A 13,545-nucleotide genomic window follows, 5' to 3' on the forward strand; every position below is an offset into this window, starting at 1 on the left:
GTCATTTAGTAGCTATAAATTGACGCTTATATGGCTGTATGTTTTGGTCACAATGAGGCAAGTGGTCTCTTTGTGTGGTAGATTCCTATGGTTCTGTCAGTGCCCAGCTTATCTAACTCCAGGTATGGTGCCTCAAAACCTCAGGGCTAAGTCTGTGCCAGATTTCAGATCTTGCCGGTTTTCAAAGAAAAAAATCGGAGCCTTGATTGTATTAACGGGAGACAAATGAAAGGAAGTGAATAAATTTCTTTTAATTAAATTTCCAAAAAAGGAATACATGATAGTGGACAAATAGCGTTTGAAAAAATATTAAATAAAAAAGTAAGTGAGGCTGATTGGCCAGGCCAGGTCGGGCAGGTTGGGCCAAGCTGGGTCAGGTGGGGTCAAGGGTTGCTCAGAACACTCGGAGCGCGGGAGAAGACTGGCACGTGAAGCTGATAACTAGTCCGACCACTATCAATGCACCATCTAGCCAAAATGGCCTGGCAAGTTATTTTACTTGATGTACAGCAACTTATAAAAATGTCTGGTTTTTGGACAATTACAGTGTTTGGATTGCCAGATGTGAGACATTGTATGGTAATCAATACCCAACATATCCAATCAATCCAGCAATTACTGCCATGTGTAAATAACAGATGTGGTTACTAATGATCTATATGTTTCTCTGACTAAGTTAGGATTGGTGAATGAGAAGGTTCTGAGATCATGTCCCACTCTAAAGACTTATCTTATAATTATGACTAACACTTCAGTGTAGGACTGAAGGAATGCTGTCGCCTTTTGAATTAGACGGTAAACAGAGGCCCCATCTGCCTATTTAGATATTTTAAATTTCCCACGGCAATATTCAAAGAAGAGCAGGGGAGTTCTCCTGATAACCTAGCCAGCAATTATGCCTCAACCAACACCACCATAAACAGATTAATTGGTCATTTAATTTGCTGCTGTTTGTGGGACCTTGCTGTGTGTAAATTGGCTACTGTGTGTTAGCTTGCATAACCACAGTGACAATTTTTCAACCGTCATTAATCAGCTTTGAAGCACTTTGGGATGTGAAAGGTGCAGCGTAAATGGGAGCTCGTTCTTCAGTCCAGCAACAGGGGACTGCCGCTACCTGACCTAGTCGCTGGGTTACTGCATGTGACCAACGTGGCTCAAAGTTATCGAGTCAAAGGTATGATAAGAAAAATATTGTTGAAACAGTAGCAGTTCTGTGATTGGTTATAACATAGTTATAAAATCCTTAGTTCTATCATTCAGGCCTTTTTAAAAGGGATGATACTGTTGATCCAGCTGTCACTGTTAGTTTAATCTCTGTTTAGGTCAGCGTTTGTTATTTGATTTAAGTACATTGAAAAAAATTAGAACAAGATCCAAGAGCAATAATAAATGGTAAGATTTGTGTTTGCCATGTCAGCCATCCTTTCAGGCTTTATTCCTTGCCAAAACAATTATTGGCCTGACATGCACACATCTATATCTAACCCAAACCTGCTGGTTCTTTTATCACAGCGCATTGGTGTAAATGCATTGGGAGCATTGAGTAAAGAGGTTGAGGATAGAGAGAAGGAAGCCGTGTGCACTGTCAGGCAAAGAATGGGGAAGAAGCAATGGTAGACCAACTCTTAGCAGACAGAAATCAAGAGAATTAAAGAGTGCAATTTGCTGGACTGAGTCCATGGATGCCATCCAGGTTAGAGGTACCGACATAAAAATGAAATCTATTCATTTCAGTGTGGAACTAATTTACAAATAATAATGAAAATAATGTAAGTCGTGAATTTATATAGTGCCTTTCACAGCCTCAGGATGGCCCAAAGCATTTTACAACCAATTAAGTACTCTTGAAGTGCAGTCACAGTTGCAATGTCGGCAGCACAGCAGCCAATTTGCATTCAGGAAACTCGCACAAATCACAATGTAATAACCACCAGGTAATGGCCGGAATTGTCCCAGATTTGCACCAAGTGCGGTAGCGGGCAGGTGAAACAATGTTTTACTCGCCGGCCGCAATGGCGGGTTTTCACGCCGTATCATCCCAAACCCATCTCATTATTTATGCACTCCCAGGAAACACGTCATTTCCATGGTGGGCGGGCGCTCATTCACCCGCTCGCCATCAACCCGCTGCTGCATCACGCCGGGCGCCATATTTAAAGTCCAGCCGCAATACACATCTCAGTGCTTCCAGATCACCACTGCTGCACGGAAGACAGGACCCTGAAGGCCCCAGGTTCAGCGACGCGTGCCTCGAGCACCTTTTGGATGCTGTGGAGGCCAACTGAGATGTCCTCTACCCCTGCTCTGGCCGCAGGAGGGGCAGCAACAGCACTAACCCGGCTTGGGAAGCAGTGGCAGTGGTGGTCAGTGCCAATGCTCTGCAAAAGAGGACAGCCACCCAGTGCCGCAAGAGGATGAATGATCTCCGTTCCGCCAAGGTAAGTAACTCTTCTCATCACTCCCAACTCACACACTCGCAAATCCATCACGCATCCACAGGGCCCTCACTCAATGTCAGTGCAAGGGACATCACCAATCACTCTTTCACACACTCACACCTTTATTGTCCTCAGCCCGTCATGGGACCAGTCATCACCCATACAGGCCAGACACACTTATCATCTGGTCTGGCAGGTGTCCTGCTTACACTGTCTCCATTTCTATTCATGCAGGACAAGCTGGCATAAAAGAAGGAGAGGTCGCAGACCGGTCTTCAAGGACTTTGGAAACAGAGCCATTCAGCTGGCCAGTGACGATCTGGACCAGTTCTGTGCTGGGGGTGAGGTCAGCGCTGCTCTACCAAGTGAGGGTCCATCAGTGCAACATCCATCAGACAACCATGTTGTGAGTGACATGTCCTGTTTCACAGGCCACTGCCATGCATTAATTATCTCCCCTTGCATTCGCAGGCACATCTGGGAAACAGCCGACAGAGTCCACAACTCAAGGCCTCCAGTCAAGTCCTGAAAATCCACTGAAGAGGAATCTGAAAGCACCCTCCCTGAAGACCCGTCATAGCGCTCACCCATACCCTTCACCAACACAGAGACACACACCTGAGTAGAACTTAGCTCTAAAGTAGCCTCGGGATCACAATCTGGTGAACACATCACACTGTCTGATCCACAGCAGGTGGAGGCAGGGACTTCCCAGGTCCTCGGCACTTGTTATACTGCTGGAGACCAGAACATTGCTGAGTCCAAGTCAGCTGACAAGCCTCTGGACTCGGTCATGTCACAGTTGCTGGAGCTGCAGAGGCAAGCTAGGGAACAACAGGAAGGGATGTCCACTGCACTCCTCAGATTGCAAAGCACAATGGAGGAGTCCGTCCGCCTTCAGTCTGAGGTGATAGCGCTGGCATGCCAATGCACTGAGATCAACACTGGTGGGATGGTGGCCGCCATGGAGACCTTGATCCAGGATGTCACTTCTGCACTGCTACATGGGCTCAACTCCATCACTGATGCCATAGTTGGCCTCCAACAGTGTGTACATGAGAGGGGTGCCAGGCAGCTCAATCTCACTCCAGCTACCCTGCACCTCAAGGAGTCCGATTGGGGCTCCCAAGAACCTATACGGAGGAGGATCAGCAGGTGCACGCTCCAAACCCATCCATCCAGGTGACTGTGAGAGTGTCTGGCCCATCCAACTCCCCTCTTCCTGTGACCTCAGCAGCTCCTGCTTCACAGGCCGAGGAGGGTGCCACTGCCACACAGCAGGACCCTGAAAGCAGGCCAGGCTCTCTATTGGATGCCTGCCAAAGTCATCACGGACAGGGTGTCGCAGTTAGCAGGCTGCCTCCACCTCTGCTGTGTATGTCCGGGAAGCACCAAGATGTAGAGGCAGCATTAGGAAAGTTATGGAGAATTAGTTGACCGCCTGGGCACAGGTGTTAATCACTTGTGCATAATGTTTACTGTTGTCAACAAACTCTCAAGAATGTCTCCCTGCCTATGGATCCTTGTTCTACTGAGCAGTGTTCTTGTCACTCAGATGTGAAACCTTTCTGCACAAGATAAAAGCAGGTGTCTCAGCCCAGGGCCTCTTCCAAGTCTCCCTCAGCCGGAACGGGAATCAAACCTACATCGTTAGTGTTATTCTAGACCACACACTGACCAACTGACCTAACTGGCCCCATGGCAATAGTATCACACAGAATTTATTCTGGTGGTATGAAATTAGTTCCTTCACAAGAATGACCAATCGGAAACAACATAATCGACAACAGGCAGAAATAGTTAATTAGTTAGTTAGTTAGCCAGTCTTCAATTCATCTCGGGAGACGATGGACCGCGCCAGGTGTGTATATCACTTCTGGACTGAACATCATCTGTCGTGGTTGTAGAGGCTGGTAAATGAGTGGTAGTCCCTTCCCCAGCTGGCACAGATGAATAGGGTTGGCCTGAGGTTGACTGATATTTATTCCTCCTGGTGGGCTCACTTTTCTGCCTTCTGGTCATTTCTTTTGCCCTCTGCTTTTTTCACACCTTTCCTGACTGCTTGTCTCAAGGCGCTCCAGTCAGCAGCAAGGACTTCCCATGCACCGATCCCAGTCAACTTGAAGTCTCACTTGCAGGCATCCTTGTATCGCAGACGTGGGCAATCCGTTGGTTTTGTGCCGAAAGCAAGCTCACCATAGAGCTTGTCTTTGGAGATGCGGCCGGCATCCATTCAGATCACATCACATGACCCAGCCAACAGAGTCGCCACTGACTCAAAAGGGCAAACATGCTGAGGATCTCTGCATGCTGGTCTACATCCTTGTTCGGCACTCTGTCTTGCCAGGAGATGCCCAATATTCAAATGAGGGAGTGGAGTGGGAGCTGTTCAGCTGCTTTTCTTGGCTTGCATAAGTTGTCCATGCCTTGCTACTGTAAGGCACAAATACTATTACAACAAATAACCATCCCAACTTGTAAAAATATTGCATCAATCAGAAAATTCTTCACTGAAACATTTAAAGTTCTTGCATGAGACTTTAGGCAGACAAAAAGAAAAAATGACAGATAAATAGATATGAAGCTATTCAACTTTGCAAATATTAATACGTTAAGAGATTGTATGGCATTGACTGTGATGTATAAGATCACATATAAATGTACCCAGGCCATATTCATAAAGAAAGAAGATAAAGACTTGCATTAATATAGCACCTATCGTGACTCAAAGCATTTTGCAGCCAATGAAGTACTTTTTTAAGGTGTAGTCACTGTTGTAATTTAGGAAAAGCCACAGCTAACTTCCTAAAACAGCAATATGATAATGGCCAGATAATCTGTTTTAGTGATGTTGAATGAGGAATTAGTATTGGTCAAAACAAAAAGGATATGTCCCTGCTCTTCTTTGAAGTAGTGCCATGGCTCTTTATTTCCACGTGAGAGGGTCTTGGTTTAGGTCTCATCTGAAAGATGGCACCTCAGTTTGCACTGAAGTGTCAGCCTTGATTTTTGTGCTCCAGTCCTGGAGTGGGACTTGAATTCACAATCTTTAGACTCAGAGGCAAGAGTGCTACCCTAGGGGCATAGGACTTAGGAGCCAGAGTAGGCCATTCAGCCCTTCGAGCCTGCTCCACCATTCAATAACACCACAGTTGATCTGATTGTGGTCTCAAGTTCACTTTGCCATCTGGCCCCCATAACCCTTGACTCTCTTGTCTATCAAAAAACTGTCTAACTCTGCCTTGAATAAATTCAATGACCCCACTTCTACAGCTTTCTGGAGAAGAGAATTCCACCTACTATTGACCCTTTGAGAGAAAACATTTCTCTTCAGCTCCGTCTTAAATGGTAGACACCTTATTCTTAAACTGTGTCCCCTGGTTCTAGCCTCTCCCACAAGTGGAAACATCCTCCTGGTATCTTCCCTACCAACTGAGCCACGGCTGAAATAAATTCTTGATTTCATTGACGTATTTATGGATAGCTCTTGCTATTTATTCATGAAATAAATGCAAATTTTGACTTTCTAATGTTGGTATATTTTAGCATAAACCAAATTTAAGCCATTCAGTCAGGTGACATCCAATCCCGCCTGCAGGAACCTATGGTTGAGTGAAATTTGAAGATCCTTACTGGCCAGCCAGTGATCATTAATTCTTTGGAAAGACCTCAGGATTGAAGAGCTAATTCAAATTCTGAAACCGTCTGAATGGAGACAGACTGAACAGAGTTTAATTCAAGTTTTAGGGCCAAGTGCAAGGTTTCCCTGATGGCTTAGTGAGGTCATCCAGCAACTAGTCAAGATATGCAGACGAATAAATTCCCAGGCCCAATATATGCTTCTGCTAAATTGTCTGACCTGTGGCGATATGTTGCTACAGTTGGTCTCTTAAAGAGGAGAGAATGAGTTAGGGTTCCTGTACCTAATTTTTATGGAGAAAATCTTGCTAAGCTTTTTTTTTTGTTTACTCACTCATGGGATTGTGGCATCGATGGCTAGACCAGCATTTATTGTCCATATCTCTAATTGCGAAGGTGGTGGTGAGCCACCTATTTACTGAGAAGCCAAGTGAGTTTCGGACTGGTTGTAACATCCTCTCCCATTAAATAACTTCTCGGCACTCAGAACCTGAAATTCTACAGAGGTTCTCTCGGTCTCCCACACTCCAATAATTTTGGTGTGGAAGGAGAAATTGCTTCCAGTGGCAGGAGGTTCATAACCAGAAGATAACAGATTTAAGGTAATTGGCCAAAGAACCAGAGACAAGAGGAGGAGATTTTTTTTTTTGCGCAGTGATCTGTTATGATCTGCAATGCACTCCCTGAAAGAATGATGGAAGCAGATTCAATAATAACTTTCAAAAGGGAAATGGATAAGTTCTTGAAGAGGAAAATTTGTAGGGCTATGAGGGATAAGCAGGGGAGTGGGACTAATGGAATAATTGGCAGGTGTACCTTCAGCTGCTTATGCCCTAAGTTCTGGAATTCGTTCTCTACATCATCATTCCGCCGCAAAATGTGACATCGAATTCACATCTATCTATCAATTTTATTTTTATTTAGGTTGACACAAACAAAAATGATTGATAAATACATGTGAATTTGATGTCAAATTTTGTCCAAAATGCTCTTATAAAGAACCTTGGGATTTTCTTTACAATAAAGGTGCTTTTGAAAGAAATTTTATGTTGATATGAGGCTTTCAAAGCCTCGGTGAGCCAAATGGCCTCCTTCTCTGCTGTACCATGTATGGCTTTGTGGAGAACAATGCAGGCTATGATATCTTTACAGGACAAAAACGCTGGTGCATACACATGGGGCAGAATTTTTCGCTTGTCAAGCGGGCACACGCCCAATCCGAACAAGAGTAAAATAGTGCGCAATGACATTGGGCGAGCGTCCTGATGTCATTGCGTACTCTCGTGATATTTCGCTCGGCGGGCACAGGAGAAGCGGCAGATCGCCTGCCGATAATTAAGAGGCCTATTAAGGCCCTTAACGAATTAATTAAATCTGATTTTTCACTGCCCGTCCACAGTTCGCTTGGCAGATGGGCGAAAAGGCCTTTGGATTTTTTATGAAACCTCATCCACGGGCGGCATGAGGTTTCCAGCAGGAATTAAAAATAAAATTAAAACGTTGAAATCTCATTTATAGCAGGTCCGTGCTCATGTGACAGAGTCACATGAGGGGACATGTCTTTAACATTTTCAAATTCTTTATTTATGTTTTTAAAAGTCTTCAGCTACCTGAGGCAGCTCTGTGCCTTCAGGGAGCTATCAGTGCACGCATTCACGCACATGCACAAACGTCCGCTCTCACCCTCTTCCTGCCCCCATCCCGGTGGCGCTTAGTGTTGCAATGTGCGATTCATGCTGGCTATCCATTAATTGGGCAGCCAGCGTGAAATTGCGGTTGGGGCCCGATCGCGGGCGGCGGTCAGTTTCGTGATCGCTCCCGGGCCTGCTTGCCGCGCCCACCTGACAAGGTAAAAGTTCTGCTCATGGAGATCTAATGCCCAATTGAACTGGTTTATTCCGGTTTTAATTTATATACATATGGCCACCAGATGCTATTACACTCCCCCTTCCTTAATGGAAAAGTTACACAATGTTCAAGTTCCATATAACATATATACATTTCTTGTTTTGATTTATTTACAAATCAAACTTAACCACTTGCTTCCTATTCCTAAGAGGATAACTCTCTTCTTGACCCAGAAACGACCATGACCTATCTTGGCCTGAGTCTGAGGAGAAGTTTTCTCCAACAAAGGCTGATTTTTGCACTACCTCTGTCTGACTCTGACTCAGATCTGAGCTGGGTTTAGGCATGGGTTTTGTTGAGTAACTATTGGCATTCTACTCACATCCCAACTATCCAATTCATCAGACTCATTTGATTCTTCCCAACTCTCTTCTTCTCCATGAACTTCTGAAGGTAAAACATGATCTATATGTATAAACCTAACCTTTCACTACCAATATCTTTACCAAACATGTGTGAAGACCAGATATTTTCATGACTCTTCCTGGTAACCGCTTGAAACACTTATGATGATGTTCCTTCACCTTAACCTTGTGGTTCAAAACATCACTCTAGGCTTTAGTCTAAGAAACAATTCAGCTGGCATTCTGCTGGTGGTAGTGTGAGGTCTATTACGATAAATAAACAAAAGATTTGCCAGTTTGTGATTCAACCACATCTGATGTTTCTTCTAATTTGTGTAGAGGATTTGCTTAGCAATTTATACCATGTGCTCTGCTGCTCTATTTGAAGCAGGATGATAAAGTATGTTTTAGCCCATTCAATCTCATGAAATTTGCAAACTCTTCTGAGCTCTCCTGAGGTCTATTGTCAGAAACCATTTCCTCTGGGAGCCCACAAGCAGCAAACAAACTATGAAAAGTATCTAGAGTTTTGCTTCTTGTTGTTTGACTTGTTGGAAACCCCTCAACCCACTGAGTTATCTATCACAATGAATAACCATTGCCCTTCAAATTCTACAAAATCTATCTGCAGTCTCTGTCACTCTCTAACTGGCCATTCCCATGGTTGCAAATGTACTGGTGGCTTCTTTACTACAGCTTGACATGCTTTACACTGTTTCACTGTGTCTTCTATGTCCATATCTAACCCTGGTCATCAAAAATCACTTCTCATTAGGCTCTTTGTTAAGTTCATCCCCAAGTGCTGATCATGAAGATCACACAGCAGCTGCGATCTGTACCTTGCAGGAATTACAACTTTGGCTCCTCACATAACACAACTTTTATCAACTGGCAACTCATTTTTACACATAGAAAATGGCCTGATTTCTAAATCCAGGATCTCCGTTGGCCACCCATTTGCAATATTGTCGTGTACCCCGGCCAATACAGGGTCCCTACGAGTTGTTCTATCAATATCATCTGCTGTGACTGGCAACTCATCCACGTGTGAAAAACAAAGCATCTTTCCTGTTGGGCTCTACCTCGGATGGGGATGGTAATCTGGACATAGCATCGGCATTACAATGATCTTCTGATTGTCTGTACTTAATGTACTGATAAGCGGACAAAGCTGCAGCTAAAATAGATACTGGAGACTTTGGGTTCAAAATAACTGTTAATGGCGTATGATCGGTTTTGATTGTGAAACTACGACTATACAAGTATTTATGAAATCTTTTTACTCCAAAAATCAAAGACGATGCTTCACATTCTATCTGAGCATAATTTCGCTCACTGGCACTGAAGGTGAGTGAGGCAAATGCAATTGTTCTTTCTTCACCAACATCCACTATGGGATCACAGCACCTACTCGGCAGGGAGAGGCATCACATGCTAGCTTAATCCTTTTGGACACATCATAATGACTGCAGGAAGTAGCCTCATACCTCGGGCTTGGGAGACCGTAGCGGTGCAGGTCAGCGTGGATGACACCCGTGCCCAAAGTGCCACCCAGTGCAGGAAGAGGATGAATGATCTCATCCGCTCTGCCAGAGTAAGTCATCCTTCAACACCCTCCAATGTCAAGCTCTCATCATGCCATCATGCACTCAAATGGCTGCTTTCTTCAGGGATCTCACACAACCATTAGCAGGGTCACATATCAGCACTCGTTCTCTCACCGAGACTTTCACATCACCATCATCCTATCTATCATGTTGCTCACACTCCATCCTCTGGCCCATCTGGGGAAGGCTCACCACTCACAGGGGACATGCATCTCACCCAACCTCTGCTCCATCCCTTCTCATCACATGCCTTTCTTTCTTCTTCATACAGGCCAAGCTGGCGCATAATAGGTGTGAGAGATCGCAGACAGGGGGAGGAACAGCTGACACCCTCGCAGTCAGTGAATTTGAGGAGGCTGCAGCTGAGCTGGCCGGGGAGGACAGGGATCGCTCCTGTGGGGAAGGGGAGATCGGCCTCTCCCAGCAACCCAGTACGGATCACAGCTCCATCACCTCATCAAATCCTGACAAGCACAGTGTGTCACATGCAGTCTTGTATAACTCATGCTCATTAACTGAAACTCTATTTTCTATTTTCTAGGCGCCAGTAGATCGAGGCCCCCAAGCCAGTCGAGCATCAGTACGAGCCCCCAGACCTCATCCGAGGACGAAGCTCCGGAAGAACCGTCACGGCGCTCACAGGCACCCTCCACCAGCTCCGAGACACAGGTCAGTGGGGCACAGCTGTAGATTAGTCTCTGGCTCACTTTCTGGGGAACACCTCACTGATTGGGGGCAGGGACAGCCCAGGTCTCCGGCACTGGGAGGGCTGCTGGACACCAGCCACCCACTCAGCCTGAGTCAGATGATGAGCCTCTGGAAGCAGCCGGCAAATCTATACTGGAGATGCAACGACAGGCAGCGGAACATCAGGCAGAGATTCGACAGTCACTCAGCAGACTAAAGCAAACGATGGAGGAGTCTGTCCGCGTTCTGTCTGATGTTGTGGCTCCAACATATGAGTGCCTCGAGGTCACCATGAGAAGACTTTGGCCCAGCAGCTCTTGCTGGATTTGCGCTCGCCCCTGCACTCCATGGCCGCACACCCTGGTGGCCACCATCAGGATGTAGACGACATGGGGACGAGGCACCTTATGCAGCACCTCCTGCAGGAGTCAGGGCGGGGCCCTTGGCCACTCACAGGGAGGATGAGCATCAGCTGGACATTCCGGGGGCCTCCTCTCAGGGCACTCCAAGGGTGTGCAGCCGCTCGCAGCCCCCTCTGCCCGTGAACCTATCCACTCCAGCTTCTCAGGACGCCGAGGGCACTTCTGCCCCTGAGCAGTTGCCCCTGCAGGCCACAGGGCACCAGAGGACATCCACCAAAGTCATCGCAGACATCAAGGCGTAGCAGTCAGCAGGCTGCCCCCGCCTCTGCTGCAGATGTCGGGGCTGCCCCCAGGTGTAGTGGTAGAGTTAGGAAAGTTAAGAAAAATTGATGCCACTTTTGGGTCACGGGTGTGCTATACATGTAAAGAAATTACACTTTTGTTAATACATTTGATGGCTATATGAATGTTCCTGTCAACTGAAGGCGTTGTGGTTTTGTACTTCAGAGTCCTCATATTTCAAAGCTTAGCCATCCTCCCACTCAGTGATAGGTGTCCCACTGTAAGAGTCACATTCCTGTGGTGTCAACCTCAGTTGAACTAGTCTCCACATCCTTGTGTGATGTCAGGGAGATGTGTTTAAATCTTTATTTGAAGTGTGTGATGTAAGCATTTCTAACCCTTCTTTCTCAAGGCACACCAATGAGTGAGGGCAGCTCATCAGCACTGATAATCTAGCAGCATTTGTGTCTCCTCAGTGATAGTGGCAGAAGAAAAGACATGCACGGGAGGAGGAGATCCCTAGGCATGTCCACATCTCAATCACAGAAGTGTTTGCATCATTAGATGGCGGCGAATGTTTCAAGTCTTCTCTTTGTTCGATCTTGTTCCTAAGTGGGTTCTCAGTTCCCAGAGTGAGCTAACTCACAGGGCCCCATGGGCCAAAGCAAAGATCATGGCCTGGCAATTCATGAGGCAAATGTGAATGCGGGACTCGTTCTCGCTGCAAGTGGGTGGACATCCCCTGAGTTGAAAGAACATGGCATTGAGGCCCAGGAGAGATTTGGCCATATTCCCTCACTGAACTTTACTCTTCCTGGAACCTGCCAGCAATTAAATTATCACGGGCACATCTCCCATGTCTTCCTTCCTCCATGATGTGATTGCACTCATACTGACCCTCAGCAGCCTCCTGAGGTTCCTGGGCTTCTGGATCTTCATCTTCTGATGAGCTCTCATCCTCCTCCAGGTCATCCTCTGGCAGAGGGTCACCTCTTTGCATTGCCAGATTGTGAAGGGTGCAACACACTGCGGTGATCCGGGAAACCCTATCGGGAGTGTATTATTGTGAGCCACCTGAGTGGTCCAAGCATCTGAAACCCATCTTCAGAAGTCCTATGATCTGCTCTAAAGGGTGTGGAGCTGTGAGCAGCATCATACCTCTGCTCAGAACAACTCTGAGGGAGAAGCACCAGTGTCATCAGCCAATGCTTCAGTGGGTACTCCTTATCCCCAAGCAGCTATCCCTGCAGATGTAATGGCCCCTTGAAAATCTCAGGCACCTGGGAATGACTCAGGATATAGGAGTCATGGCAACTCCCAGGGTGCCGTGCACAAACGTGCAGTATGTGCTTCTAGTTGCACGTTGATGGAATGATAGCCCTTGTGGTTTATAAACATTAGGGTCTGCTGCCATGGAGCCCGTATAGCCACATGGGTGCAGACTATTGCATCCTGCACTCTTGAGAAGCCTGAGATGGCAGCGAAGCCGGTGAATCTTGCAGCCTGGCTATCTTCATCCAGAGCAAACCTGATATAATGATGGGCCTTCCTGAAAAGGGCACCTGTGACCTCCTTTATGCATCAATGTATTGCGGACTGAGAGATGCTGCAAAGGTCCCCTGTTGATCCTTGGAAAGAACCAGAGGCCAAGAAATTGAATGCAGCAGTCACCGTCAAAGCCATTGGCAGGGGATACCCTCCAACTCCATGTGGCATCAGGTCTTCATGAACAATGTGGCATATGTGATGTACCAGATCTGAGGACAAGCACAGACATGCACGGCATTGCCTCTCACTCATTTGTAAATAGGAAACACTTGGACGATAAACCCTAGATCTGGCAAGTCGCCCCCATTGTCTGGGTCTCTCCACCCAACCCTCCTGTTCATACTCTGGCTCCGCTTGACCATGGCCCTCCTACTGGAGCTGCTCTCCCTCCTTTGCCTCCTCCATTGCATTAGGACCCTGACAAAGGCAGCATTGAGCCCTGGATCCATATCTCCTCTTGCCTTCTCTCTGAAAGGAAACATTGAAGACCTTAAAGATTCACGGGGCAAGAAAGTGAAGCTCAGAAGATGAAAGGTGTGGAAACTGTAAGGGTCCATAGTTATTCCTGCCCTACTTGCATAGTGGCTGATGCCGCCTTGTCCCTGAGACACTAGCACACACACCAAGGTGACCAAGATGACATCGTAGATATGTAACATCTTGAGCCCTGCGTGGGATGCTAAAGTTTCAGTGAGATGAGTGACCCAACCTAGCTCTGTGCTCCAAT

This window comes from Cetorhinus maximus, chromosome 12 (assembly GCF_964194155.1).
Source record: "Cetorhinus maximus chromosome 12, sCetMax3.hap1.1, whole genome shotgun sequence".
NCBI classification, from domain to species: Eukaryota; Metazoa; Chordata; class Chondrichthyes; order Lamniformes; family Cetorhinidae; genus Cetorhinus; species Cetorhinus maximus.